Below are 27,616 nucleotides of genomic sequence, written 5' to 3'. Positions count from 1 at the left end.
TCCTAGTTCTACTTCTTCATAAACTAACTCTTATAAAAATAAGAATTTTGGGGAGATGCCTGGGTGGCTCAGTTAGTTAAGCGTCTGCCTTCGGCTCAGGTCATGATCCTGGGGTCCTGGGATCGAGCCCCACATTGGGCTCCCTGCTCAGTGGGGAGTCTGCTTCTCCCACTCCCTCTGCTCCTTCCCCTCCCCCTGCTCCTGCTCTCTCTCTCTCTCTCAAATAAAATCTTTTTAAAAAGGATTTTTTTAAATTAAAATTTTTCACTCAGAATTTAAAAATTAAAAGTTATAACAAGAAATAAATATCACTTGAAATTACATTGTTCAGGAATAAGTACTATTGCCACATAATGCACATAAAGATGATATAGATATAGATATAGATATAGTTGAGGTTACATAATATAGAGATTTTTGAATACTGAGTTTTTCACTTAAGTATGAATATTTTTCCATGTCACTAAGAAACAAGATCTCGAATGGGCATATTGCATTCTGTTGTATTTATCACAAGTGAGCTGATAATTTTCCAGATTTTGAGCATTTATAGTAATAATAACAACAGCTAATACTTATTCAGTACTTACTGTATTAGTCACTTTTTAAGTGCTTTATATGTGTTAACTCATTTAATTCTCATAACACTTTTTTTTTTAAAGATTTTATTTATTTATTTGAGATAGAGAGCACGAGAGGGAAGAGGGTCAAAGGGAGAAGCAGACTCCCTGCTGAGCAGGGAGCCCGATGCGGGACTCGATCCCAGACTCCAGGATCATGACCTGAGCCGAAGGCAGTCGCTTAACCAACTGAGCCACCCAGGCGCCCTCTCATAACACACTTTAAAGATTCCCATTTTACAGGTAATAAAACTGACACATAGGTTAATTATCAAAGTTATAAGGTTGTAATTGGAAGTTGATCAAGTTGTAATTGGAACTCAGCTAGTCTGGCTCTAGAATTTATAATCCTAACCACTATCCCATCTGACTCACTGTATAAGTATCTTTGTGGAAAACAAAATCTTTATCTGCATTTTTGATTGTTTCTACTCGGAAGATTCCTAGAGGTGGAATAACTAGGTCAAGAGTTATGAAGGCTTTCAAAACTTTTAAAGAATGCTAGCCAGTTACCCTCTGGAAGACTTATACCCATCCACATTTACACCAATAGTAGGAAGAGCTTTCCTGCACACTGGCTTCGATCAATGTTGTTTAATTCCTCTTTAATAACTTTGTGGTCTCTCTGAATAGTTTAAATATTGAGGGATCCAGGGTTCTTCTAAAAAAACAAAGGACTTGGGGGCACCTGGGTGGCTCAGTTGGTTAAGCGTCTGCCTTCAGCTCAGGTCATGGTCCCAGGGTCCTGGGATCGAGCCCCGCATCGGGCTCCCTGCTCAGCAGGAAGCCTGCTTCTCCCTCTCCTGCTCCCCCTGCTTGTGTTCCCTCTCTCCTGTCTCTCTGTCAAATAAATAAATAAAATCTTTAAAAAAATAAAAATTAAAAAATTAAAAAAAGGACAATTTATACAAATGCAGATTCATTTGTATATATGCCTCAGATTATACTATATCCTGTTTTATTGAACTACATATAAATGACCTTCCTTATGTCATCACTACTATATGTGTGAGTGTGAACTGAGACTGCTTGTGACCAAGATTTGGGGGGTCATTACACCTGTCGAGAGTGCCCTTTCAAATATAGTCTTATTTTGACAGCTGCTGTCATGGGTGATATTTATGGTATTTTCTCAAGCTTTTAGGCAGTTGGAAGTCCTTCTACATTGATAATCTTATACTACTCTTTGGGTTTAAAAAATACTCAGCACAGTGAAAATATATCCTGCTCATATGTATTTTTTAAAAGATTTTATTTATTTACTTGAGACAGAGAGAGAAAGCACAAGCCAGGGGAAGGGGCAAAGGAAGAAGGAGAAGTGGACTCCCTGCTGAGCAGGAAGCCCAACTCGGGGCTCAATCCCAGGACCCTGGGATCATGACCTGAGCTGAAGGCAGTCACTTAATGGACGGAGCCAGGCAGGTGCCCAGCTCACATGTATTTTTACTCTGCATTAGCTTTATGTAGTATGCAGAGTCTTACAGAGTATCTGCATCTCCAGGTAACCGTAACCTTTGGTAACCTGGGTTTTATCTCTGGAACATAAATTCTCTATTACCATCATGAATTCAAGGAATACTGAGACTAGAGGGCAGAAATGCCAATTTTTTTTTTTTTAAGAAAGGTTGATGAAAACTCCATGGAAATGTAACAGGAAAGACAATTTTAGCAATTTCTACAGTGATTTGGACAACTTCAATTTGGAATCTAAAGTAGTCCTTGTGATTGGATAAAAATTAATCACCTGTCCTGCACTAGTTCTTTGGATTAGTATTTTATCTTCACTCTCTTCCAAGGGAGTCTTCATGGAATCACACGTTTCATTCTGCTTCGTTAAGATTCTGTGTCTTTTAGTCTCAGGTACAGCTTAGTCTTTGAAAAGCTTTAGATTCCAAGTCAGTGCACAAGAGGAAGGCGAAAGGCTGGAAACCTGAAGCAAATAACAAATGCACAGTCTACTGTGTAATATCTGGAAACCTGTGTTGCTTGTGACTCTTTTTAGTTTTTATTTTTTAAGTGTGACTCTTGGTAGAAGCTTTGTCTTGAGCACAATGCTGTTGTTAAGAGCGAGTGAAATGACTGGAGCTGTGCTGAGGAAAAAAAGTGGGCTGAAGGATTTAGAGCCGACCACTATAACCCAAATGCTGCAATTATCTGCAGCTGAAAACAAGTAGCTTTTAATGTGTCCATTTGGCCAAGGAGAGGAGAATTATAGACTATTGCTCTCTCCTTTTCCTGCTCTCAGACTCTGTCTTCTTCTTCTTTATATAGTTTATCATCCATAATTTCAGGATGTATTTTGCTTCTTTAAGCTGTTTTATCTGTAGGCTTATGAGGTCACTCGTGTGAATTCCTTTGTTAGTCATCTCACCTTTTGCCTTGATGATAGAAAATTGATCAGGCCTAAAGTACAAGTTCAATAGACAACCCCCTTGGTCCTTTGTCTAGGAGAATAGCTACCATTGAAGGCCATGAGCAGGTTGCTATTAATATGACAGCCTGCTCTATCTCCCACTGTAATTTATAATGAAATACCTAATCTCCATTATTTTGATCCAAGCAGGCGATCCCATGAAAAAGTCTTTTCATCCAGTTCCCAATGGCTGTTACATGAGAAATGGCAAACCAATAATTTTTGTCAAGTTTTTTAAGCCAACAGAAATGCTTTTCCACTGCTACAGTTTCAAAAGGCACAGATAAAGCTCATTCACTGAGATGAATGAAAAAGCCATCTGGGGTTTTTCTTTTTGACTTCCTTTCCTTTTCTCCATCCTTGTAATCAAATTTGAGCAAAATCAAATGGGGCTTTCTATGAAAGTACCTTTTGTTGATCTGAACGAGCTGGTAATTTACAAAATACCCTTCCTTTGTGAGGAAGGCTAAAGAAAAAAAGAATCAGTAGCTTTTAAAGCTGGGCCTTAGTGGGACTCTAAATGCAATGAAAGCAGTCTGTGTTGAGAGATTGAAATGCATTTCAAAGCCAGGCCTGACTCAGGGTACAAGGAAGAACAGACCTATGTGCATTTTGTAGGAAGAAAAATGTGAATGGAAAAGGGAGAAAGGGAGAGAAACAGGGGGAAAATCTGGATAATACATTAAAGTAACCGTAATTTTGGAGATGCATTCGTCTTACTGAAATTGTGTACGTAACCAGTGATACCGAAGTCGGATATTTGCTCAATCAGGATGCTCAACAATTTGAGCCTTTACTTTAAAGTTTGGAGCTGCATGGGTTTGTGGAGAAAGTCGGCTTGGGATGTGTGTGATGTTTTTCTCCAACTTTTCCTTTTTCTTCTTTCCTTTGGGATCTTGTGGGAAGTACCTCAAGAAAACCTGAAGATGTTAATATTTCAGACAACTAATTCTTGCTGTTTTCCCTCTTTTTGCCTGCTAGACTTCCTCGTGGCAGTAATTCTTCTCCACCCCCTTTGAATTCAGAAAGATGGCATAGAAATCTCAGAAACAGTAAGTAATGTGTGATATTTTCTTCAATTACTTTTAATAGTCAGTTGTAATAAAGCTGAAATTTGGTTATTGGAGGAGTTTGGAATCATCATGCATGCCTAGACAGAAAATAGGTTTTGTGGAGCATTTGCATTTTTAGATAGCAATTACTTTTGGTTTGGTATAATTGTTTATCACAATATTACTATCGTAATACTGAATGTGTTTTTCATTACTGCTCTATCCTGTATATTCTGATAGCTAAGTATTGTGTGGCACATAATGTATGCATTCTTAGCACAACAGTTTAAGAAACAATGCAAAAATTGTAGGGAACTATCTTTGGAGATGTTTTCTTGTTTCAAGCTCCACACAGTCTTCCTCACACATTTATAGTTTTGATTCCTAGTAGTCATATTTTTTAAGGACTTTTCTATTTGTGCTTGAAATAAAATTCTTCCATAAATTATATGAGTTTATTTTTTCCAAAGTAAATACCCAGAGAAAGGCAAGAGTTGTTTTGATATTACAAACCAATCAAACAATTTTTAAGGTGGCTTCAGCTACATGTCTTATAATTCAGTCAAGCATTATAACTAAAATAAAAATGCTTCATTTAGAGGTATTTTTCTCCCTTTAGGAAAGTGAAAAGTCTGTTTTCATCTTCCCCAAAATAAGACACATGTGTTATCTGAAGACATAATTCCTTGAATTAGAGTACGTGTCACAAGTATTATTTTTTAACGTAGATGCCGCATTGGCATTTCTCAGTAACTATGGTCATGCTTTAAATATATAAATGCCTTAGTCAGAATGAAGTGATATGGGGCCGAATCAGTTCTAATGTCTCCGTGATAGCTTGAACAGAATATGCATTAGCATGGGCATTGCCAAAGCAAGTGCGACCTGAGAATTCCACATAGGCAACCAAGAGACCTTTGTTTCTGGAGCCAAGAAACAAAACAAGATTAAAGGAAACCAAGACCTATGTTGTTTAACCCTTCAGGTGACCATCAGCCTTTCTTAGAGCTGCAGAAATGGGCAATGGAATCCAGATAGTTTTACAACTCTATGAGGGCCAAACCGTTTTCCCTTCTAGCTGTTCCTCATAACAAATCTAAATTCCTGGAAGTCTGTGTTTAAGAGGTCTGTTCTCACTGCCTTTGCAGCTTTAGGTCTCTTTTCCAACTTCCTACAATATTTATCTTTGCCTGTGGTTTTGAGCCATTTGCTGCCTCCTAATGCCTAACTTTAAAATAGCACATGTGGCAAATTGCCAAGAAGGTGGCAGTGGGGTATTGGTTTATATTGGTATTGAAGTTCCAAGGTGGTTGTTACCCATAATTTACAACAGTTGCTATACAACAGATGATTAAAACCTGAGGGGTGGGTGGGAGGGAGAAGAGTAAAACTAATTGGTGCCCTTCTTGATGGATCTAAGTGTGGTTTCTTCCTGTGAAAACAAGTTGGATTGTTGTGTTGTCTGCATGGACACGATATTCTAGATAATCTGTACGGTGCCATTGTAATCATTGCCTACAATCTTAGATTGATAGAGAAGCACAATATAAAGATCTTTTGTTTGAGAGATGTAATTAATTATACCAATTATGTAGATTTTTTCTCATAATATTGACTTTGTTCCCTTTTATATAAATTAAGCTTGTTGTTAAATTAAAATTATTGGGGTTTTTTTTTAGCTCTTAAAAGAAAAAGTTTATTATTCAGGAATGTCATTGTTGTTTTTTGCTAATCCATATTAGTACCTGGGCAGTAATACTTTGTCTTTTGCTTACTAGTTTCATGTCTAGTCAATCTTATAAGCATTTTGCCAAATTTCTCCTTGTGTTATTATTAAGTACTTTTGGTAAAAGCTAGAGATATTTTGTCTTGATATAGTTGTAAAAACTATGTGTAAAGACATGTTAAGGAATAGATAATCAGGCCTGAAAATCAGCTAAGATTCCTGCATGCTCAGTTTATTGAGGATTAACTGTTTCAAAGCTTTTGCTAGTGGAGAATGAATGTTTCCTTTTCCCCTCAACATAGGTATAAGCATTATCCTGTAAGCACCTGGCATTTTTGGGCACTGGAGAGCTAGATATTTCCTACCTAACCACTGGGGCAAGGGGAACCTTCCCAAATCTTTTGTTTGTAGGTCTTGTATTCCTAGATATAGGAATCTGATAATATTGCACACTTTGCTCTTTGCTAAGCCAAAACAAAAACAAACAAAAAACCACTCCTAGAAAGTTTAGAAATCCAAATCTTTGTGGTGTCTTCAAAAGTTATCAGAAGAAAGGAAAAATGAACACACTTGTTAAGTGTCTGAAGCATCTGATATTGATTTTAAAGTTTTATTTTCCTTTATGTAAAATTAAAAGTTCCTTGGGCTTTGTGTTAGGAACTAGGTGCTACCTTTTTATTACACTAGTGGTATTGAGGTTTCAGTGCTTTCATGGTTGAGCAATAGAATCCAAAGGTGGAGATGAGGCTCATGCAGCCCCAGTCCTTCTAGGATAGGATAGGAGCCCTGCCCCCTGCATAAGCTCTGCCAGTAGAAGCTATTATCTGCAGATTGTTCTTTTTATAATCTTCAGCAGGATCAAGTAAATCTGCGCATGCTTTGATGTGCTGACAAGCTATAGATTGCTTGACTAATCAGTGTGTGTTAAGAGGTCACATATTCTAGTGTTCAGGATGCAGGAAAGTGGTTGGCTTGGTTTTAATTCCAGGTTTGTGTTGATGAAAGCTCTGTGCTAATCACTGACGTCTTTGGGCCTCACTTCCCTCAGGTGTCGAATGGGAACATTATCTGTCCCTTGTTTGTTTTTTCTTGCCTCCTATGGATGGGCAGACATTTTGCCATGAATATGATGGTTGGGTCTGGTCAGCTAAGATGGTGATGACATAATGACAAAGAAGATAAGACCAGGTTTCCACAGACATGCTCCCCTGCTAATCCCAGATTGGACTCACCTTTTTATGACAAAAGGGACAAGGCAAGAGAGTACAGGGCAGGTTTTGATCAATGCCAAGGTCATTCCAATTATTGGTCAGACAGCTCCATGAAACCATAAACATGGCAGCAGCATCTGAAGTGGAAGAAAATTCACAGACTCCCATCATGCCCTAAAATTCAGTATGGGGAAACTGGGAACATAAGAGGCAGAAAAACTCTATCACATACACACAAACCACTTTTTACAAGGTTTTGATGTAGGTTGTAATGTAATACGATAGATATAAATAATAACTAAACAATTAGGAAGAGAAAATATAAATTAGTTTAAGACTTTGGAAAAAAAATAACACACATATGAAGGCCATACATTTCAAAGGTTTTTTGTTTTTGTTTTGTGGGTTTTTTTGAGTCATAGACTTGGCCAGAGTTTTTAGCAGCTACAACAAAAATAGCAAAAAAAAAAAAAATCATCATCAAAAGGGTAACTTCCATATAGTGGGTATCTTATACATATTAGCCATAATTCTCACAACCACCCCAAAGTCTGTTATCATAACCTTAATTTTACAATGGTGAAAACGCAGAATCAGAGAGATTCAGTGACTGGCCTCTAGTTACACAGGAAGCATGTGGCTATGTAGATTAAATCTGGGCATCATATCCTGGGCCTTCCTTGCGCAACATAAATGTCAGCTGTCCCTCAGTCTCTTATATATACAAAACATCTTTCTGTTTTTGTCCAAGGACAACCCACAGCCACAGACCTCAGCTTTCATTGAGGTTCTCTAATAGAGTACCCTTTCACAAAGAGTGAGTGAGCAGTAAATCTTAGTAAAATTTTACAGTATTTTTTACTGAAGGAGAGATGAGGTGGGGTGGGTTGGGAGTTTACTTTGCATATCCCACACCAAACCACTTGACCATCCCTATTGAACATTCTCCTCTGTGAAATACCTTCTTAGTTTGCCAACACTGGAGATTTCTCTCTTTGACCCTTCTTCCCTCATGCTCCATCCAGCTTCCCTACATGTTTTCTTCTATTCTTGGGACCCCCCCCTTTCTCTATCTTTAAATTATTTATACCTCTATTTTGCAGAAGCAATATGGTTTTGCCCTAGCTCCTAAAACTAAACTTGCATATCTCAGCCTAATGTTGTGCTTAACACATCCCCAAAAGCCTTCCTGATAACTTAATAGTAGTGAGGATTATGTAGCAATTGAAAAAATCCCCCTATACATTTTTTGTTAGGGAAAGACATTTCATTAAGCTTTTGGTTGTAGCTACCCCTGCTGATGAGTCCAGGGTGCCATAGCAAAACATAAATGCTCCTTTCTGTGGGGCTTTAAATAGAAAAGATAGAGGGAAAGGTGAAATTAAGAATGAGAAAAGCAAAAAAGGAGAAACAATTTACCTCGTAATATAATGTTAAAAGTGAATTTGAGTCTCCTTTTTTTCAGTTGTGTCCCATAAATTCCTTTTTACATGGAATAGGAAACTCTATTCTTAATTTACATATTAGACAAACAATGCCATGTTTACTTAAAGGATAATAGAATGCTAATGCCTAGAAAGAGGCCATAGACACTGAAAAATGGAAAACAAGTCCTCAGCTTTAACATCACAAAGGTTTAGACTTGTGATACATTGAATCATGATTAGGTAGTAGGGCTTTTATCAGTTCAGCTTCTGTGTACTCCTTTTAGAAAATTTGAAGAGAAGCACATGAATCAACTATAATGGTTCAACATATATAGTTTGTTTGGACTTCGGGGCATGGAGTAAAAATTGAGAAACATTTTACAAAACTTTTTGGAACCCCAGGCTCAGAAAGTTTTTGGTGAGTCATTGACCTGCACACTGGTATATTTTCTGCGTAGGTTTTTGGTTAAGTTATTCAGGTCTTTGCTTCTGCTTTTTGGCTTAAACAGTTGATGTTACAAGGTTCTTGGAGCTTTGAACTTGATTGTCAGCCAGTATAGCTCTTTTAGGAAAGGGTGTCCAATCTGTCAGCCTTTCAAAATTGTCTATATTGTCATAGCTCTAATGAGTGTGTCCTTAAAGAGCGAACTGAAGGCTAAAAATAAATCCCTTTTAATATTCACAGACTCCTTGTAGAATGCTCTGAAAATGAAGATGGTAATATTTTTCTTCCCCTGAGACATTTATAAGAACAGATTTAATAATGTGTGATTTCTTTTGTTGGAAGGGCAAACTCTCTTAAATATGTGCTAGATCATTGGGGGTGAAAAGACAGCGTTATAGTAACAAAAATGTGCTATGAAAAAATACCCCATAGCTGTTTTCAAGGTTTTTTTTTGTTTTTTGTTTTTTTTTTTAATAAACTGAAGGAAGAGCAAAGTACTTCATTCAGCAGAGTAGTTTAGCATCCTAACAGTTCAAGGGTAGGATCTGTCAGGATACAGGAAAATGAAGATGTGAGCACAGGGAAAGTTAAGACTTCTCCTCCAGCTTCTGCTGGGGAAGCCAGATCTGGAAGTAAGTCCCTCTAAGCACATAGCAGACCTCTGTTTTCGGCCTTGCTTGGATGACTTCCCCAGAGCAACTTGAAAAATTTTCTCTTTTTTGGACTACCAGGCATGGCCAAGAAGATGGTCACTTGTATTTCCTCATAAAAATTCCAAAATGGACAAGTTACTTTTCTGGCCTCCAGAAAAAAATAAATTTCAGGTGCTTGTAGGGATAGCACCCTCTGTGATCAGTACAGTGAAAATGAGGAAAGAAAATGGAAGGAATTGGGGTTAGAAGTGTGAAAGGAGGGGGGCACCTGGGTGGCACAGTTGGTTAAGTGACTGACTCTTGGTTTCGGCTTGAGTCGTGATCTCAGGGTTGTGAGATTGAGTCCCGTGTTGCGCTTGCACTCAATGTGCAGTCTGCTTGAGATTCTCTCTCCTCCTTCTGTCCCTCCCTCTTGTGCTCACTTGCACTCTTTTTCTCTCTCTCTAAAATAAATAAATAAGTCATAAAAAAAAAGTGTGAAGGGAGAGTAGAGGAGAGAAGATGAGGGAGAGGAAGGGGAAATTCCAGGTATAAACTAAGTTTTAAAATAATTTACTTGTGTTTTAATGCTTTTCTATAATTTGCTCAAGGTGTTTATTTCTTTAGTGCCCACTATGCCAAGGGGTCAAAAACATTTAAATACTTTATAACCTAAAGTCACACAATTTTAGAGCTGTACTCTGTCTTAGAGAGCTCCTATCTCTGGGATTTTCAGGTTGGAGGATGAGCAGTAGAAGAAGGGTGACTCCCCAAAGGGCTTGTCAGGATCTCCAGGTTGCTGTATATTGTTTAAAAAAGCCTATCAAACACATTTAATATTATAATTTTATATTTGGAAAATTAAGCAAATACTGTTTTAATAATTTAAACATCAGAAACCAATGCTCCATAGAACCATCTTGGTCTGATGTCTGATGGAGACATGCAGAGGGTTGGTCATTTTCATCATCCAAAAAGTCTCTGGGTGAAGGGTGGGCAGCTATGTCAGAATGTATTTGATAGTGGGGGAGCATAAGATTTTACATATTTATTAAATAGGGGGCATAGGATAAAATAGAGTAAGAAACACTGATCTAAACCAAGAAGAGCAAGTTGGGAGGTATTCTTTATTCAACAAATATTTATTGGGTACTCTGCTGGGTTTCATACTCAGCTGAAGATGTCTAGTACAGAACTGGATGTGTAAATATGAAGCTCAGGTGAATTCTGGGCTCAAGACAAGAACTTGGGATCATCTTTCAACAGGAATGTGAAGTAAGTTAAAGACTAAAAAGGGCACACTCTATTTCACAACAAAGAGATTGTGATTAATTTTGCAAGACTGTTTTGGGTGGAGGGATGACAGGAAGCTAGATTGCCATGGGCTAAGGAGAGAATGGGAGGTATGAGAGAAGAGACTGCATCTGTGACAATCCTTTCAAGGGAGTTTCACTGGGAAAAGGAAGGACGGGCTAGGATTGAAGTTGGAGAAGAACTTGGGAATTAAGGGACAGTATTTTTTAGATGGGAAATAATTGAATGCAAAGTATTTTAATACATATGACACAGTTAAGTATTAATTCACTGGATGTTTGTTGAAAATGCATTATGAAGTGGAATATGAGATAAAGAATACATAGCTCTTGCTCTCAGGGAGTTTGCAAAGTAGGTCACTCAAAAGGCCAATCACTATTGATAACAATAGGCTAGAAATCTTATGGCTCATCAAAGTAGTATTTACAATGCTGTATGGATTAGAATAATGAAGATCAAAAGTTATTAATACATACAGGATCAGGAATTATGAAGAATCAGGCATTATGGAGAAAGCAGACCTTAAAGGATAAAAAAATTGCAATAGAAAGAGTTTGGGAACCAAAGCACAAGGAACTTGAAAGGCCATGTTGGGTGTTGGGTTATTATTATACAATAGTCTTAGAAAACCATGCAGGAAACAGTGGATTTTTATTTTAGTGGCTTTGAATTCCAAATTCATAAGTTTAGTTGAATTTTGTGAGCAATTGAATGGTTTTTGACATGTGATCCAGAGATCTACATTAGGAAAATGTACTCGGCAACTGTACCTGGAAATGTTTGGAGCAGACTGAAAGGGAGGAAGCTGGTTAGGAAACTCTTATAATAGGCCAGGTGAGAGGGAACCAGAGGCTCAATCAGAGTGGTGACAGTAGGAATAGAATTAGCAGAAAGAGAATTAATTCACTCATTAATTTAATAGATATTTACTTTGTGCTTATTATGTATTAGCAGACATAGGGCCTCTAATTTCAAGGAGCGCCTAGCCAAGTGTGTGATGTAAATAAGTTGTATAATAGAAGGAAATACCAATGATAAGAGGTCACATAGGTGGCATGTGTATGAAGGAAACTAGAAATCAAGGGAGTAAACTTTTAAGAAAGAGGGAATGATAGTTTCAAATATTACCAAAGGAATAGTGTTAAAGGAGACCTGAAATGCGTCTGTTGGGTTTTGCAACATAAAGGATATCAGTGATGTTAGCAGGACCAATTTCACTGCAGCAGTGAGGGAAGAATTAGAACTGTAAGGATCAAAGATGGATTGTGAAGTGAGGACTTGAGGATAAGGAGACAGGAGAAACATTTTTAGAGATAAACATGAGGCAGCTGCTGGGGTCAAGGTATTGAAGAGCAAGAAAGAAACGATGATTCTATGAGTTTAACTCTCAATGATGGCATCATTTAGCAAAGTAGAGAATTCAGGAGAAAGACTTAATTTTAAGGGAGCTTTGGTTTTGCCCTTGATTGAGTTTGAAATATGAATAGACATTTCGCCCATGGTTTGGAAAAAGGATAAAAAATTTAAAGAAAAAGTTTAAAGAATTTTAGGGCTAGACACAGCTAATTTAGATTTGCATAGTACTGCTGGTTGAAGCCAAGGTCCTAGGAAGTAAACTGAAGAGGGAAGAGAAGAGTAGAGAGGACAAGAGAGAGGGATGGGGAAGAGGGTAGAGGCCAATGAAGATGACCGAAAAGAAGTTCTCAGAAAAGCAAAGGAAACCACCAGAGTGAGTTGTTATGGCAGCCAAGGAGAGTTTTGTTTTGTGTCTGTTTAATCTTTGGTGATTAGAATAGTATTTGCTATAAAAACAGAATAAGTACCAACACAAAACCATCTATTTTTGGCAGCTAATAATTATTGGTAATCTTGGGAACCATTTGTTCCTAAATGGGAATAGCTGTTTTCATAGATTGAACCAAACAAAAGAAACCAAGTTGTGAGCAATTGAGGGATTTTTTTTTTATTGTTTCAGGAAAGGAGATAAAACACCTTAATATGAGATTGTGGCAGGGCTGAGAGGAGAATGGAGCATGTTTCTGTGTATGACTGTATGTGGACAGGAGTAAAGTCATCAGAGGTGAGAACTGAGAGTGAAAGGTGGATAATTGATGAAACATGTTTGGGTAGACAGTATGGTTTAGCTTCAATCTGGGTATTTCTTTTTTTTTTAAAGATTTTATTTATTTATTTGAGAGAGAGAGAGAGCACGAGCAGGGGGAGGGGCAGAGGGAGAAGAAGACTCCCCGCTGAGCAGGGAGCCCGATATGGGGCTAGATCCCAGGACCCTGAGATCATGACCTGAGCCAGAGGCAGACGCTTAACTAACTGAGCCACCCAGGAACCCCTATCTGGGTATTTCTCTCAAAATTTAATGAGATAATGAATATAAGGTATCTGACACACAATATGCTTTCAATAAATGTGACCTTTTAGTGTTTTGGTGTCAGATGGAATGAAGAAAGCATTTATCAAGTGCCTGCTGTATGCCAAGTACATGTTGTTTCACTTCATCTTGACAGCGGTCGTCTGAGCTAGGCTTGTCAGCCAGATTTATATATGATAAGACCAAGAGGTTGAGGCCTTGCCTGGGATCACAGCCAGTAAGTGCAGAGCTGGGACTTGAACAAAGGTCTGCCAGACACTGAAGATACCGCTAGGCCTTACAGGTTTTGTTCGTTTGTTTGTTTGTTTTTTGAGTAGTTTTTGTTTCACATAGGAGTAAAGGAAGTGAAATAAGTAACTTATAAGTAGGCTCTGTGTTCTTAATAAGGTGAGAAGTGAGGTACCTGCTGAGAGTGAGGAGGTCCAGGCAGAGAAGGGATTGAGGAAAGGGAAGAAGACTTGGAACACTAACTATAGGGTGTTAGGGTGTCATTAAGACACGAAGAAAAGAAAGTTTAGGCAGCATGGAGTTTCGGTGAATCTTATTAAGGATACCTCAAACTGAGGTCTCTGATTCTGCAACAGGGTCTTTTAATTCAGGGTTCAGCAAACTTTTTCTGAAGTGCCAGATTATAAATATTTTAGACTTTGTGGGTCATGTGGTCTCTGTTGCAGCTACTCAGATTAGCTGTTGTATCATGAAAGCAACCATAGGTAAGATGTAAACAAATGAATATGGTTGTGTTCCAATAAAACTGTATGCATGTTAGGCAGTGAAAATATTCTGTATGATATTGAATTATGGATACATGTCGTTATACGTTTGTCCAAACCCATATAATATACAAAATCAAGAGTGAATCCTAATGTAAACTATGGACTTTGGGTGATAATGACATGTCAATGTAGAGTCATCTGTTGTAACAAATGTATTCTGCAGGGGGTGTTGAAAATGGGGGAAGCTATGCATATGTGCGGGCAAGGAATATATGGGAATTTTTGTACCTTCCTCTTAATTTTGCTGTGAACCTGAAGCTGCTCTAAAAAATAAAGTCCTTTAAAAAAATAACTTTTATTAGTGGACACTGAAATTTGAATATACTCATACTATGAAATATTTTTCTTTGACATTTTTGTGTTGGGAAAGATTCTGAAGTAGAGACTAAGGTCTGAAAGAGAGAGTTATGATTAATTAGTAAATTTGCCATGGGCACAGGAGGGGAGAGCTGTAGTTTCCATTCCTGTATTTGCCATTCCTTATGCATCTTACCTGCCTACCCCAAAGGGGAAGAGGGTGAATGAGGAGAGAAAAGAAGTTGAGAAGAAGCATGGTATGTTTAATTGACTATGGCAAGACCAGCCTGGTTGGATGGAGGACTCAGCTAGAGCCATGGAAGGAATAAGGCTGGTGAAAAGGATGATACATCCCAGGTTTTCAATTTGACTTGATCCTGGGAACAGAAGGTGTTTTGGTTTTGTTCTGTTTTCTTTTTAAACAAGAGAACTATGTGGGTAATGAAAATGATGGTTGAGGAGGTTTAGACAGGTGGATGAGATAAGAGGAGAAAAGGAATTAACAGAAAGGCTGTTATCCAGGTGTGAAATGTTGGAAGCCTAAATCAGGGGAGTTAAAATAGTGTATGAATAGCAGGAATGGAAAAAGAGATATTTTAAAAGAATTATTAGAATTTGGTAACTACTTAGATATAGAGAAGGAAGAGTCAAGGATGACTAGGATAAGATCTTGTTATAAGTGGTTCACTGAAGCTGGTCCTTCCTGAGAAGAGCTTCCAGAAAGAGTCCCATAATCAAATATATTTGTAAGCAGTATATACTCTATTTCTATTTTGGAGACTCCCCAAACACATCAGCGTATAAAAGGTTCTGAGAAGTCCTACAGAAAAGAAGCCATTTTAATTGTATTTAACCCAACTTACCTCCCATTTAACTGAACACGTATCTCTTTCTTACACAACAGTATGGGAATATAGCACATCCTCTGGAAAATGCTGGAGAGAATTGTGATGTCATTGTCAAAAAATAAGGAAACTTTCTTGAAGAGAACATAATGAGTTTTGTTTGGGGCTATATTGAATTTGAGAGCAGCTATCTTAGAGTGGAGACATTCTAGAGCTTGGTTAGAGGGTTAGGGCTAGAGGTGTGGACTGGAGACTAATAAGCATAGAGGGGAGTATTGCAGTTGAGATGGTTTAATAGAAGTTCTTTCCTGGAACAGAGGGGGTATAAAGTCAAGTCTCTAAGCTAGGGACTGGGAGATGGTAGAGGAGGCAGCTAAAGGGGACACAGGATTAATGGCCAGACAAGTATAAGGAGAACCTGGATAGGGCAGTGACACAAAAAGTAAGGGAGAAAATAATTTCAGAGGGAGTCTATGGTGTCAAATGTTGTAGAGTATGAGGAAAGGCCACTGCATTCTGCAAGAAGGAGGTTACTGGTTACCCAGGATTCAGTTCATGTTGGTGCTGAGTATTCATTCCACAAAGGGTATTGAACATCTTCTCCAAGAAAATAATGTGGTTCTTGCCCTTCAGGAGCTCCAACAGTTTCCTGGGGAGACAGTTGTCACACATAAGTGACGAATGTGCTAGCAGAGGTGTCAAGTGCTACTGAAGCATGGGAGAGGGAGAGGCTATTCCTGCTTATCAAAAGCAATAAATGCATTGTGAACAGTGGTGGTTCTTGGTGAAATTGTGAAGTTGGGGATGTGTATCTGGGTGATTCCTGAGTCCAAAGTGTCTGGCCTCCTTGTTGGTACCTCTTCTTCACTTGCTTGAGCTTGCCTGGTGTCCTCTTGTTCTTAAGTAAGGATCTAAATTATTCATCCCCTTGAAGCCATCAGTGATGGGACATTTGATATGCTGCTTCTTTCTAGGTATTGTCACATTTTAAAAGTGAACAAAGCCAGAGATAAAATGTCTACACTTCTGAGAAGATGTTTTTTTCCTAAACACAAAATTGTTTGAAGTATAAAGTGAAAATGCTTAAATGACGTTTTAGCATACTAATAGTATGTGAGAAAGTGGTTAAAATATTATGTATACTATATGTACATAACATATATCACATATATATGTATATGTAATATATTTTGCAAATAAGCATTAAATTATACTCACCAGATGATTGGATAGGTGGTCCAATATGTTCAGTACTTAATTGTTTTTAATACACTCAAGGCCTAACATATGGAAATACAATAATTGATGGGATTTTATAGTTAATTATTATAAAAGTATGGTGAGAACAGAGAAAGAAATGAAATGAATCACCTAAATTTGACGTAAATGAAACCTATTTTATGCTATCAGTAATATTAATATTAAACTTTGGAGGCACCTGGGTGGCTTAGTCAGTTAAAGTGTCTGACTCCTGATTTTGGCTCAGGTCATGATCTCAGGGTTGCGAGATTGAGCCCCATGTTGGGCTCTGTGCTCAGCACGGAGTCTGCTTAAGGTTCTCTTGCTCTGTCACACTCCACCACCCCCAGCCCCATTGCATGCATACCTGTGTGCTCTCTCAATAAATAAATGAATAAACAAATAAATAAATAAACTTTGAAAAGTGAAGTGTATTCCAAGAAACAAGCCATATCTGTTTCTACAAAAGACTCTAATATATTATGTTGGCTTCAGAAAAGATTAACAGATTCATGGAGTGAGAATAAGACCTGCAGCTAGGTGAGATTCTCATGCCTCAAAAATGTGAGTAACAGAGTAATTGTCATTTATGACTAACTACTATGTGCCAAGCAATTATTAAACTATGCTTTGTACATTATCTCATTTACAACAACTTTGGCGGTAAATATTATTATCCCAAATTTATAAATGATGAAACTGAGGCTCAGGGAGGACAGGAAAGTTGCCCAGCATCATGGAGCTGGGATTTGAATTCTGTCTCTACAAAGACTATGTTCTTTTTACCTCTCCACCTGTGAAATTCTAGTACTGTGATGACTTGTCTTTTAGGTTGGTGTCATCATTCTCTCCAAATGACAAAAGGAAGTGGTAGGACTGTTAAAAGTTTCTGATAAAACTAGACTGGGCTGTCTGGGTGTTATGGAAGAGCTCCAAGACATTCCTTCATCACTTTGCCCTCAGGTGTCCCAATTGTGGGACATTTTGAAATTCCTTGAAGGTAGTCTTAAATTTGAAACAGGTATAAAGTCAGAAAGGTTAGTAGATGCCTAAGGCAGTGGGGAAGAAAATTGCCTGTCAACTTTGCTCATGCTGGAGTATATGGTGGGTGAAACACAAGATGAAATTACACATCATCATGGGAAGTAGTACACAGGAATATTGGCCAACTGTATCCTATGTCTCAGGCTATTTTATTTTTTAATTTAAACATTTTTTAATTTAAATCCCAGTTAGTTAATATACGTGTAATATTAGTGTAGGTGACAATATAGTGATTGAACACTTCCGTACAACACCCGGTGCTCATCACAAGTGCACTCCTTAATCTCCATCCCACCACTCTCCTCCCCTCTGCTAGCCATTTGTTCGTTCTCTATAGGTAAGAGTCTGTTTCTTGGTTTGCCTCTCTCTCTTTTTAAATTTTTATTTATTTTTATTTTTTTAATCAGGGTATTTTAACTTATAGGAAAGAAAAGTCTCATAAAGTCATGGTTAAATCCCCTCTTGTTTTGAAATGATTTTACCCTGGGCAAATTGAACTCAATGTTGTGTGTTTCAGGGCAACTTAATCCTCACTTTTCTCAACTCAGAAGGTACCCTCCCATTCCCTTGATCCCTTACCTCTGTTCCCCACATAAAGAGCTCCACTTTTCTTGCCTGAATGCCCTTGTTCTTTTGTCTTCATGTTTGCTTTACCCACTCCTGTCTTTGGACTGTTATTATTGCATCCTCCTGTTACAGTTTAGCTTTGCGCTATGTGAGGAGGATACATCTTCTGGGCAAACACCTTCAAAAAAAGTTTGCTCTTGGAACTTTTGTTGTAATCTTGTACAAGGGCACATCCCTATTCAGGTGTGTGTGTGTGTGTGTTTGTGTGTGTGTATGTGTGTGTGTTTGTGTAACTTTAGCCCAAGGGCTTTTACTGCTTGTTCCAACTCTCTCTTGAAACTTTATAGTTTTTCTTCTTACTTTTTTTTTTCAGGTGCTCATTTAAGACATTATTTTCCAAGTTCTCCCAGAATGGTCTCTCTTTATCCTTCTTATCTCTGTTTTTCTTTATTCTCTCATGCTGTCATCTTTTTCTGTCTTCTTGCTTTCCTATCTTTCCTCTTGTTTGTGTATGCATATCCCCCCCCCCTTTTATTCTCTTCTAGAACTCTGGGCTGAATAAAGTTCTCCTTATAGGATTCTTTATCCTTAACTTTCCTCCAAAACTCTCCTTTTTCTTTTAACGTTAATTTTCTTTTACTCTTATTAAATCTCCCCTCCCCAAAAATCCATTAACTTTTTTTCATTCCTCAACTAAAAACCTTTCCTTCAATCTATTCCAAACCCATCAGATGTTTGAATCACTTCCTCACCTCCGACTTTCTTCTTGACCTTCTCCCAACTGCTTTTTTGCCGTCTTCTACACTGAAATTGTACTTACCAAAGAAGTTCTAATGACTTCCTCCTGGAAAAATTGAATGTTCTTTCATCTGTGATCCTCATCTTTCCTGCAATAATTCTATCCATAGGCTGATAGATCATCTTTGAAATTCTTTTGAAACAAGGTGGGCCTTTTCTTCTTTTTCTTCTTTTTTTGAACTAACACAATATCTTCTACAGTGTGCATCATTTTATTTCTTTTGCATGATAACGTGCTGTTTGCATTTCTAATAGCTTTTTTTTTAAGATTTTATTTATTTGACAGAGAGAGACACAGTGAGAGAGGGAACACAAGCAGGGGGAGCGAGAGAGGGAGAAGCAGGCTTCCTGCTGAGCAGGGAGCCCGATGCAGGGTGCGATCCCAGAACCCTGGGATCATGACCTGAGCCGAAGGCAGATGCTTAACGACTGAGCCACCCAAGCGCCCCTCTAATAGCTGTTTTTAAATAGACATTTCAGTTGGTTTTGATTGGTCACTAAATGGCTTTGTGAATTTGGGCAGGGTCCTCTTCCCTGAAGAACAGATTTCTGAGTCAGTATTATACCCACATGCACATACTAAATTTGCATAAATCTAATTTGCAAGTTATTACCACAATCAGGAAATCTAAGTAAATGACTTATTGGAAATAATTTCCTGAGTCATCTTCGTTTTTACAAACACATTTGAAACCTCCCCAAACTCAAATTCTGGTGAAAATTAGAATTTTAAATATTTCTGAATTAAACTTGAAAGAATAAAAATGCCCTTCCACAAATCTAATTAATAATGAAAATCATATTAGCCTTTATGGCTCTATAAATGTATTTTTTTACTTTTGTGATTCTTTTGGTTCTTGGCAAATTTTGTTATCATTATGAACAACAAGGGTAAAAAAAGTTCCATTGATAAAGGAAAAAATGGTTTAGAAAGTATAAAAATTGTGGCTCTGTAACAAAGGCCTTAGAATTCCAAGTTCAGGCTGCCACTGTCTATTTTTGCCTGCTAAGTGCAAGGGGGTATAGCCTTAGACTTCTCTGATTCCTTCATGCAGGTTTATGTCACTCTTATTAACATTATTTAAATATAGCTTTCTTAATTCCTGAGAAGGGTGCTGAAAATAGTGTTTTGACTAGTAAAATGTAGAATACAAAGAATCCACAGACAAAGGTGAGATATGCACTGACTGATGTATGTCATTTTAATAACATAATTACTTGATAAGCACTTACATGATTTAGTTACTGATCTTCAACCTTTCAGAGCAGAGGAGTGAATTGCTGATGTATTGTACTCAGGTACTGTCAAAAATTTTGGAGCAATGCTGTATTCTGTGGTATTTTAGGAGGCATATTCCTGAGTTGTATCATTTAAATTTTTTTTTCATTTTTTAGAAGATTTTATTTATTTATTTGACAGAGAGAGACACAGCAAGAGAAGGAACACAAGCAGGGGGAGTGGGAGAGGGAGAGGGAGAAGCAGGCTTTCCGCTGAGCAGGGAGCTGGATGTGGAGCTCAATCCCAGGACGCTGGGATCATGATATAGAACTTAACAACTGAGCCACCCAGGCGCCCCCCTCCCCTTAGTTGTATCATTAAGTAGCTCATCATGTAAATTAGGGCAGTTTAGTGAAAATATTTCATAGTAAAACCAGATTGTTTCCTGAATTGGTGCTCTCCTTATTTTCTCCAGTTTGGATACCTTGTAAAGTAGAGAAGGGAATAATGTACAATCTTTTTTTCTGATTTATGAATAACTGGGAAAAATGCAGAAGTGTAATCTATTCAACATTCTACCAGGATTATGCAACTGACAACATACTTTAGAACATCAAGTCTAGGCATTGTTTCTGTCTTGAACTTAGAGTTATCCTAAAGAAGAGTGTGGGGACGCCTGGGTGGCTCAGATGGTTAAGCGTCTGCCTTCGGCTCAGGTCATGATCCGAGTCCTGGGATCGAGCCCCGTATCAGGCTCCCTGCTCAGCGGGGAGCCTGCTTCTCCCCCTCCCTCTGCTTCTCTCCCTGCTCATGTTCTCTTTCTCTCTCTGTATCTCTGTATCTCGAATGAATAAATAAAAAAATCTTTAAAAAAAAATAAAGAAGAGTGTGTCTTCCGTGGACAGGAAGAGGAAATACTGATGATGTTTCTTAGCAGTAAGCATACTAGTTAGTCTGCCTGCAGTGAAATGCTGTGCTTGGAGCAAATCACTCAATATGATCATGTCCAAGTTCTCTTACAAAGGTGAAGGCAGATTAAAATGATCATTTATGGGCATTCTCTCTAGGAGGTAAATGTCAACATCCATTTATTCATTAACTTGTTTTTATGGAGCACTTATTTGATGCAGATACTCTTCCAGCTGCTGAAGATGAAGCAGTGAGTAAGAAATTGTCCTTAACTCACTAGGGGAGAGAGGTAATTAAAATTGCAATTCTTAATTTTATGGACAATTACAATATGTAGGATAATTGCTACAATAGTCTTTAGCCCATGGTGCAGTAGGAACACAAAGGAGGAATGTTCAGCCAGGTCTGGAGGTACATGGATATGCTGCAGGAAAAAGTAGGGGTCATGCTGATATTTGAATAATGAACAGTGATAGGCAGGTGAAGAGATGGCAGGGCAGGAAGAATAATTCAGGAAGTAGAAACAGCAGGTGCAAAGTCCCTACGGTGTGAGAGTGTGACTCACTCAGGGGATGTTATACAGTGGGAGGAGAGGAGTTTGGAGAAATGAAGATGGAGAGAAAAGTAAAGCCCAGATCATGACCAGCTTGTATGTCCTCCTAAGGAGTATATTTATTCTAAGCATAATAGGGAGCTGTGGAACTATTCTGAATAGAGGAGTGACATAGACAGATTTGCATTTTAGAAAGATTAACATAATTATATAATGATCAGGTGAAGTGGGAGCAGGGATGGAAATGGAAAACAGTGCCTGGTCAGGAGGCTCTATAGTTATCTAGGAAAGAGATGATGGGGCCTGAGATGAGGAAAGTGGATAAATTTGGGGGGAGATATAGGAGATAGAATTGATAAAATATGGTGATTAGGTATTGGGAATGAGAGAGGGAAGACAGTAGAAGAATTTAAGAGTCTATTTAGGTAATTTGAAAAATGGTGGTGCAATTTATTGAGAGAGAACAGGAAAGGAGTGGTATGTTTGGGGATAGGGAGTTGAGTTCAACTTTAGATGTGTTGACTGAGTATGGAAAAGAGGATGGGGCAATCCTACTCTTGTTTTGGGAGTTATTAGAGAAAGTTTCTCATGGGTCAATTTTAGAAATAGTATCAAAAAGTCTTTTCAGCATTAATTTTATATTTTAGAACTATTTCCCAAAGAAAAGCTGATTATTCGCAAAAATATTCTTGAAGTTTGGGGCAGCAACTGGGTCTTAGCTCTTCTCTCAAGATTGGGAATGAGAGAGTGTATGGGTAACCAGACTCAGTTGAAAATGGAGTTTCATTGCTGTGAATTGCCCATGAGCCACCTGATCCATCTCCTTGAAGGAATAAGCAGGTTGGGTATTATAGACACCAGGCAGGCTAAAGGAATATCTATTGTTAGAGCAATAGTCAGAAATGTAATCAAGGTAAAAATTGAAGTTAAGGGTGGGTTGTGGGGGTGGGGAGAAAGATAATCTAGAGAGGAGAGTACAATGCGTCAAAAAATGAAAGGAGTGAAGTAAATAATATGCGCTGGATTACCAAGCAAGAGAACTGGAGATTCACAGGCCTAAGGCAGAGAGTAATGGATTAGGGTTGTAAGCAAATGAACGGCTGTGGGTCTGTCCCAGAGACTGATGCTGATGCTGGTAGCTGCCTTTTGGATATTTTTAGGGATGTGGTGCTGGTTGTATTTGTCGGGTCAGCAATAGAGCAGATAACTAATATTTTCCTACTTGGGTCCCCTTTTCTTGAAGGCTTGGAACCTCTTCCATTTTGGCAGTTTCTGTGTTAGGACTTCAGGTCTGAATGCTACTCCTGTGGGTGAGTAACTTGCTTAGGATTTTGAGATGGGGAAGGATGGGTGTGGTGGGGTACCTACGGGATGTGCAGGAAAAGCTGGTGGCCAAACCCTGAGGAGGCCTGTAGGTGTAGATCTTCTAGGAAATTTTGAGGTTGAAAGTAAAGGGTTGATTTGGGCAATAGGTGATAGCGGCTTCTTGGTGGGGCCTCTGTATGCAGTTCCAAGGAGAGGTCTCTTTGGTTACTGGTCCTAGCAGGGGAGCTCATGAGCATTTCATTTGTTGGGAGCCTGGTTAGATAGCAAAGTAAGCTTTTGGGATGGGGCTTTGTAATGGTTAATTTTATGTGTCAACTTAACTGGGGCATAGAGTACCTAGATTAAACATAATTTCTATGTGTGTCTGTGATTGTTCTGGATGAAATTGGCATTTGAATTGGTAGACTGGGTAAAGCAGATTACCCTGTGGGTGGGCATTGTCTAATCTGTTGATGGCCTGAATGAAACAAAAAAGTGGAGGAAGGAGGAATTCATTCTCTTTGTTGGACTGCTTAAGCTCAGACATTGGTCTTCTCCTGCCTTTGACTAGGGTTTACATGATTGACTCTCTGGTTTTCAGAATTACATCATTGGATTACCTGGGTCTCCAGTATTCAGACTGTAGATTGTAGGACTTCTCAGCCTCCATAATCCTGCAAACCAGATCTTTATAATAAATTACACACACACACACACACACACACATATCCTGTTAGTTCTGTTTCTCTGGAAAACCCTGACTAATACAGACTTAGAATGAAAAGCTCACCTTTGCCTCTGATTTGGTCATGGAAGCAGGTACTTGTTACCAGCAAAGGGACACAGGATGCCTCTGCTGGTGTCAGAAAGCTGCATTGCTGTGGAGACAAAGGGCAAATCTCAATGTGATAAATGTGGAGCCTTGTGAACTGGGACTATGCTGACTGGTCAGACCATTAGAACAAAAGCAAATCTGGCTTTCAGCCCACACATTACTTGTATAGATGCCATCAGAGGGCAGGTTTGGATGAACATACACATAAATTCTTATTTCTCCTTGCTGCCTTGGTCCAGGTTACTCATAGTTGAGAAGAGGTACACAGAAGGCCCAGTTTTGCTGCTAGTATTGCATACAGGTTGTTGCATTCCGAGAGGTCACAGTGACTCATCACTCAGTAAGTCATTGTGCAGAATCTCCCTTATTAGAATTGAGACCATGGCTCTAAGTTAGTTAACTCTGTTGGTTGTGAAATCCAATGATGTACTGTCCCTATTTAAGTCTGTAAATCATGGCTCTGGATACATTTTGGTTTATGGGCCTGTCAAACATCTATCTCAGGGCAGTAAGAAAACTAGAGGATTTCCTATGCAGGGGACAGAAGATTCACACATTTTGCCAATGAGCATTCCTAGATAAATATGAGATAAGAAATGCCTCTTGCTTGAATTTCCTGACACCTATTAACTGCATTTCTCAAAGACTGGCACCTGCAGCAAGAAGCAGCATACATTGGTATAATTCACTCCAAGACACTGAGAAGAAATGACTGTGGGTGACATATAAAGGGCTCTGGCCACGAACATTGGTGAACATGAGTTCTACCCCCTTAAAGCTGACATCAGTTAGTGTAACCCATTCCTTTCCTCCTGGGAGTTACTTACCTGAACTAGTGCCCAGCCATCTGGTCACCTTAGCAGACCAGCTTGGGGCATTCACTCTAATGGGTCCTAAGGGACACTCATTCTGCTTAAGCTGGTCTTGATCACGTTTAGGCAGAAATTCTCAAAGATACTTAATGGACTTCCTTTCCTGTCTAGGAACTTGTTGGTTTGGCTTTCTACTTGGGAGACAATTCTGAATTTGCTGTTAGCTGATGATCATGGTTTCTTCTTGTAGTGATTTGGGAGCTTTGACAGAAGGTAGGAGTGATTAATTATGGCAGGGATGGCCTAGATATATTTGGATGGTGTCAGTGCACATTTAACAGGCCAAATAGATTTTTGGCTTTTTTTTTTTAATCTTCATATGCAAGGCCGTATGCTTATTCTGAAAAAGTTCCAAAGGGATAAAATCCCGTCCAACCATCATTCATCCATTTCAGTGTCTAACAGCTTTTGAATATCCTCAGATGTCTTTTGTTAGATAGACAGGGAGCCATGTTTAGAGCATAGGATTATTTAGGATTACAAGGGATGATAAAAATTATAGTTCATTAGTTTCAAACTGTTCTGGGGGAGGTGAATGGAGGTCTGAGTAGGGGGAGCAGCGGGCCTTGATTCTCATCCTCATCACCCAGATGTAGTAGTTTTCATCTGGCCTGTCAAGTAAGATTCCTTTGTATAGTGTATTTCTTGGCTAAAAAATATCTGAATACTATTGGTACAATTTATTTTCTTATTTATAGATATAGAAACTGGTCCTCAGAGTGGTAATGCGACCTGCTCAAGAACCTATAGGCATTGAATCAAGGCAGAATTTTGGCCTCCTTAATCTTGTCTGGTTTCTTTCTTCCTTGTCTCCTAAATTCTCGGTATGTTCCAGGGCAACCAATGGCCTGAGTGATCTAGTCTCAAAGGGTGCATTAGAGATATACTAGTTTCATGTGAATTTATTAGGGATTGTAAAGAGGAAAATATACTGATGTTAAATAAATTTGGGAAATAGAGAACTAACTGAAGTTATACAGTTTTGTCTAATTTAGTTCTCCCCACAATTTAAAATATACTAAGTGAATATCAAACCTTTAACAAGGAGAAACAATATGTGCCAAACTTATTTGACTATGGAATCTTCTTTTCATGGAGCACCTTAAGGGGCCAGTTTCCATGGAACACACTTTGGGAAGCACTCTATTAAAATACAGTTGTCAATGAAGATCTTGACTCACTAAAATATTTTGGATGTAGAGTGTCTTAAGCAAAATGTGTTCATGTTGAATTACATATATGATATTACCACCTGACCAATTGGAAGTTGAGAGGGAAGTTACCTAAGTAACTCAATAACTACAGTTGTTGAAAATATCCTTTAGGGAAATAGTATTGGACAATGCAAACCTCCTCATGATACTAATTGTATAGATATTGTAGGTAGTACTTGTGGGGTGGACACAAATGCCTTTTCTAATTCCAAGTGGGTGATAGATGGGGGTCCTCATGGTTAGAAAAGCTTCCACCATTATAGTCATTCTTCTGGGTTATTATTATTCTAGGTAAAAATATAATTACCAATACCAAAGTACTAATGAATATGCCACTCTAAAATATTCTGTCATTTTACAAGCTTGCTTAGTAGTCAGAAGAGACAGTACTGCACATAATAGCATAGGCCACAACAGCAGACTTCCTGGATTCGTGTCCCTGCTCTGCCATTTACTGGCTCTGTGATCTAAGTCACCTAACTCCTCTGTGCTTCATCTCTCTCATCTGTAAAATGGGGATACTGTTTTTGGAATGCAGTTATGAATTTTATCATGAAGATTTTCCATTCTTTGAAAGGACATAATACCAAAGGTTAGAAATACTTTTTCAAAAATGGAAACTATGGTATGTTGCATTTTTTCCTAGTGTTCCTCTTTTTTTTTTTTTTAAGATTTTTATTTATTTATTTGACAGAGAGAGAGACAGTGAGACAGGGAACACAAGCAGGGAGAGTGTGAGAGGGAGAAGCAGGCTTCCCGCTGAGTAGTGAGCCCTATGTGGGGCTCGATCCCAGGATCCTGGGATCATGACCTGAGCCAAAGGCAGATGCTTTAATGACTGAGCCACCCAGACGCCCCTCTAGTGTTCCTCTTATTTGCTTTGAAGACTTTCTAGCCTTTATCTTACATGTACTGCTTAAAAATAAAATGTCTTTTGAAATTCTTATTTATTCCTCAGAATTCTTTGTTAGCATTCTTGACATTTACTTACACAGCATTCTTTTCATCTCGGAGATTACTTTTTCTTTGGAGCAGGAGAAACAGTGTGATATGAGAACCAAACATTCCCACTACCAGGATAGAGGATGACTATTTCATAAAAATCTAAAATACTTAGAATTGGTCAGTTGGGATAATTCAGCGTGCATGGCCAGGACTAAGGACAAGACAAATGGTTCTTCCCCTTGACCTCCTCTGAGCCCTTTGAGTTTCTTCAGGAAAAGAAGGATAAGGTTAAGAAATAGTAAAAATATATGAAGTTATGTTATGGAATTGGACTAGACTTTTCCATAGCTGAGACTGTTAATACGTAAAGATGATTGGAGAAATTACAGTTACTGCCTGAGATATTTCCAAAGGAGAGGGTAGATTTGACTAAGCAGGGATGGAAAGCCATGCAGTGGGATATAATAAAGTTGGTATCTACTCTCACTCTTAGGAGTCAGCTCATCTAATGAACTGGTTACATCTATTTACTTATCTGTGTTCCCATTGGAGATGGACTTCTGAATTGCAGTACTATCCTTTTCTTAACAATTGGAATACTGTGGCTAATCTTATGTTTTTACTGGGTATTAAAAATAAATACTAGGTTTGCATCATAGGATGAATTTTCTCAAGAAAATGATGTAATCCTTGTCTTAAAAGAGCATGAAAGAAAGTGAAAGCAGTGGTTTCTAGATCAAATCTACTTGTTCAAGTTCAGAGCCGAGATTATTTTCTGGTTTAAAAGTTGTAAAATCTACCAAATAGAATGATAAAGTAGTTGTTCACAGATGCAAAGTAAAATCTATCCTAACTCTTGGAAACTCTTGAAGTGATTTTGTAGTCTAATCATTGTCTTATCCAAAATAATCCCACATGATAATCTTATAAAGAGCTTATTTTTAAATGTCTCAATAAGTGTACTTCTATAAA

The 27,616-nt window shown here is 38.3% G+C and overlaps 1 long non-coding RNA gene across 6 annotated transcripts in view; it reads left to right on the top strand.

Moving 5' to 3' along the window:
* LOC112822085 (uncharacterized) overlaps window positions 1-27,616 on the top strand; it is a 712,470-nt gene that overhangs the window by 202,968 nt on the left and 481,886 nt on the right. For 2 of the 6 annotated variants that reach the window (XR_012379505.1, XR_012379508.1), the window contains exons 1-2: window positions 3,644-3,878; window positions 4,015-4,085. This is a non-coding gene — a long non-coding RNA (uncharacterized lncRNA). Of the gene's footprint in view, window positions 1-3,643; window positions 3,879-4,014; window positions 4,086-27,616 lie in introns of those variants that run through there. The other 4 variants (XR_012379509.1, XR_012379510.1, XR_012379507.1 and 1 more) reach the window with 4 other exon arrangements.

This window comes from Callorhinus ursinus, unplaced genomic scaffold (assembly GCF_003265705.2).
Source record: "Callorhinus ursinus isolate GAN/ISIS: 27379988/994484 unplaced genomic scaffold, GSC_fseal_2.0 scaffold1, whole genome shotgun sequence".
NCBI classification, from domain to species: domain Eukaryota; kingdom Metazoa; phylum Chordata; class Mammalia; order Carnivora; family Otariidae; genus Callorhinus; species Callorhinus ursinus.
The sequence above is the reverse complement of the archived record's forward strand: the minus strand, read 5'-3'. Positions and strand labels throughout refer to the sequence as shown.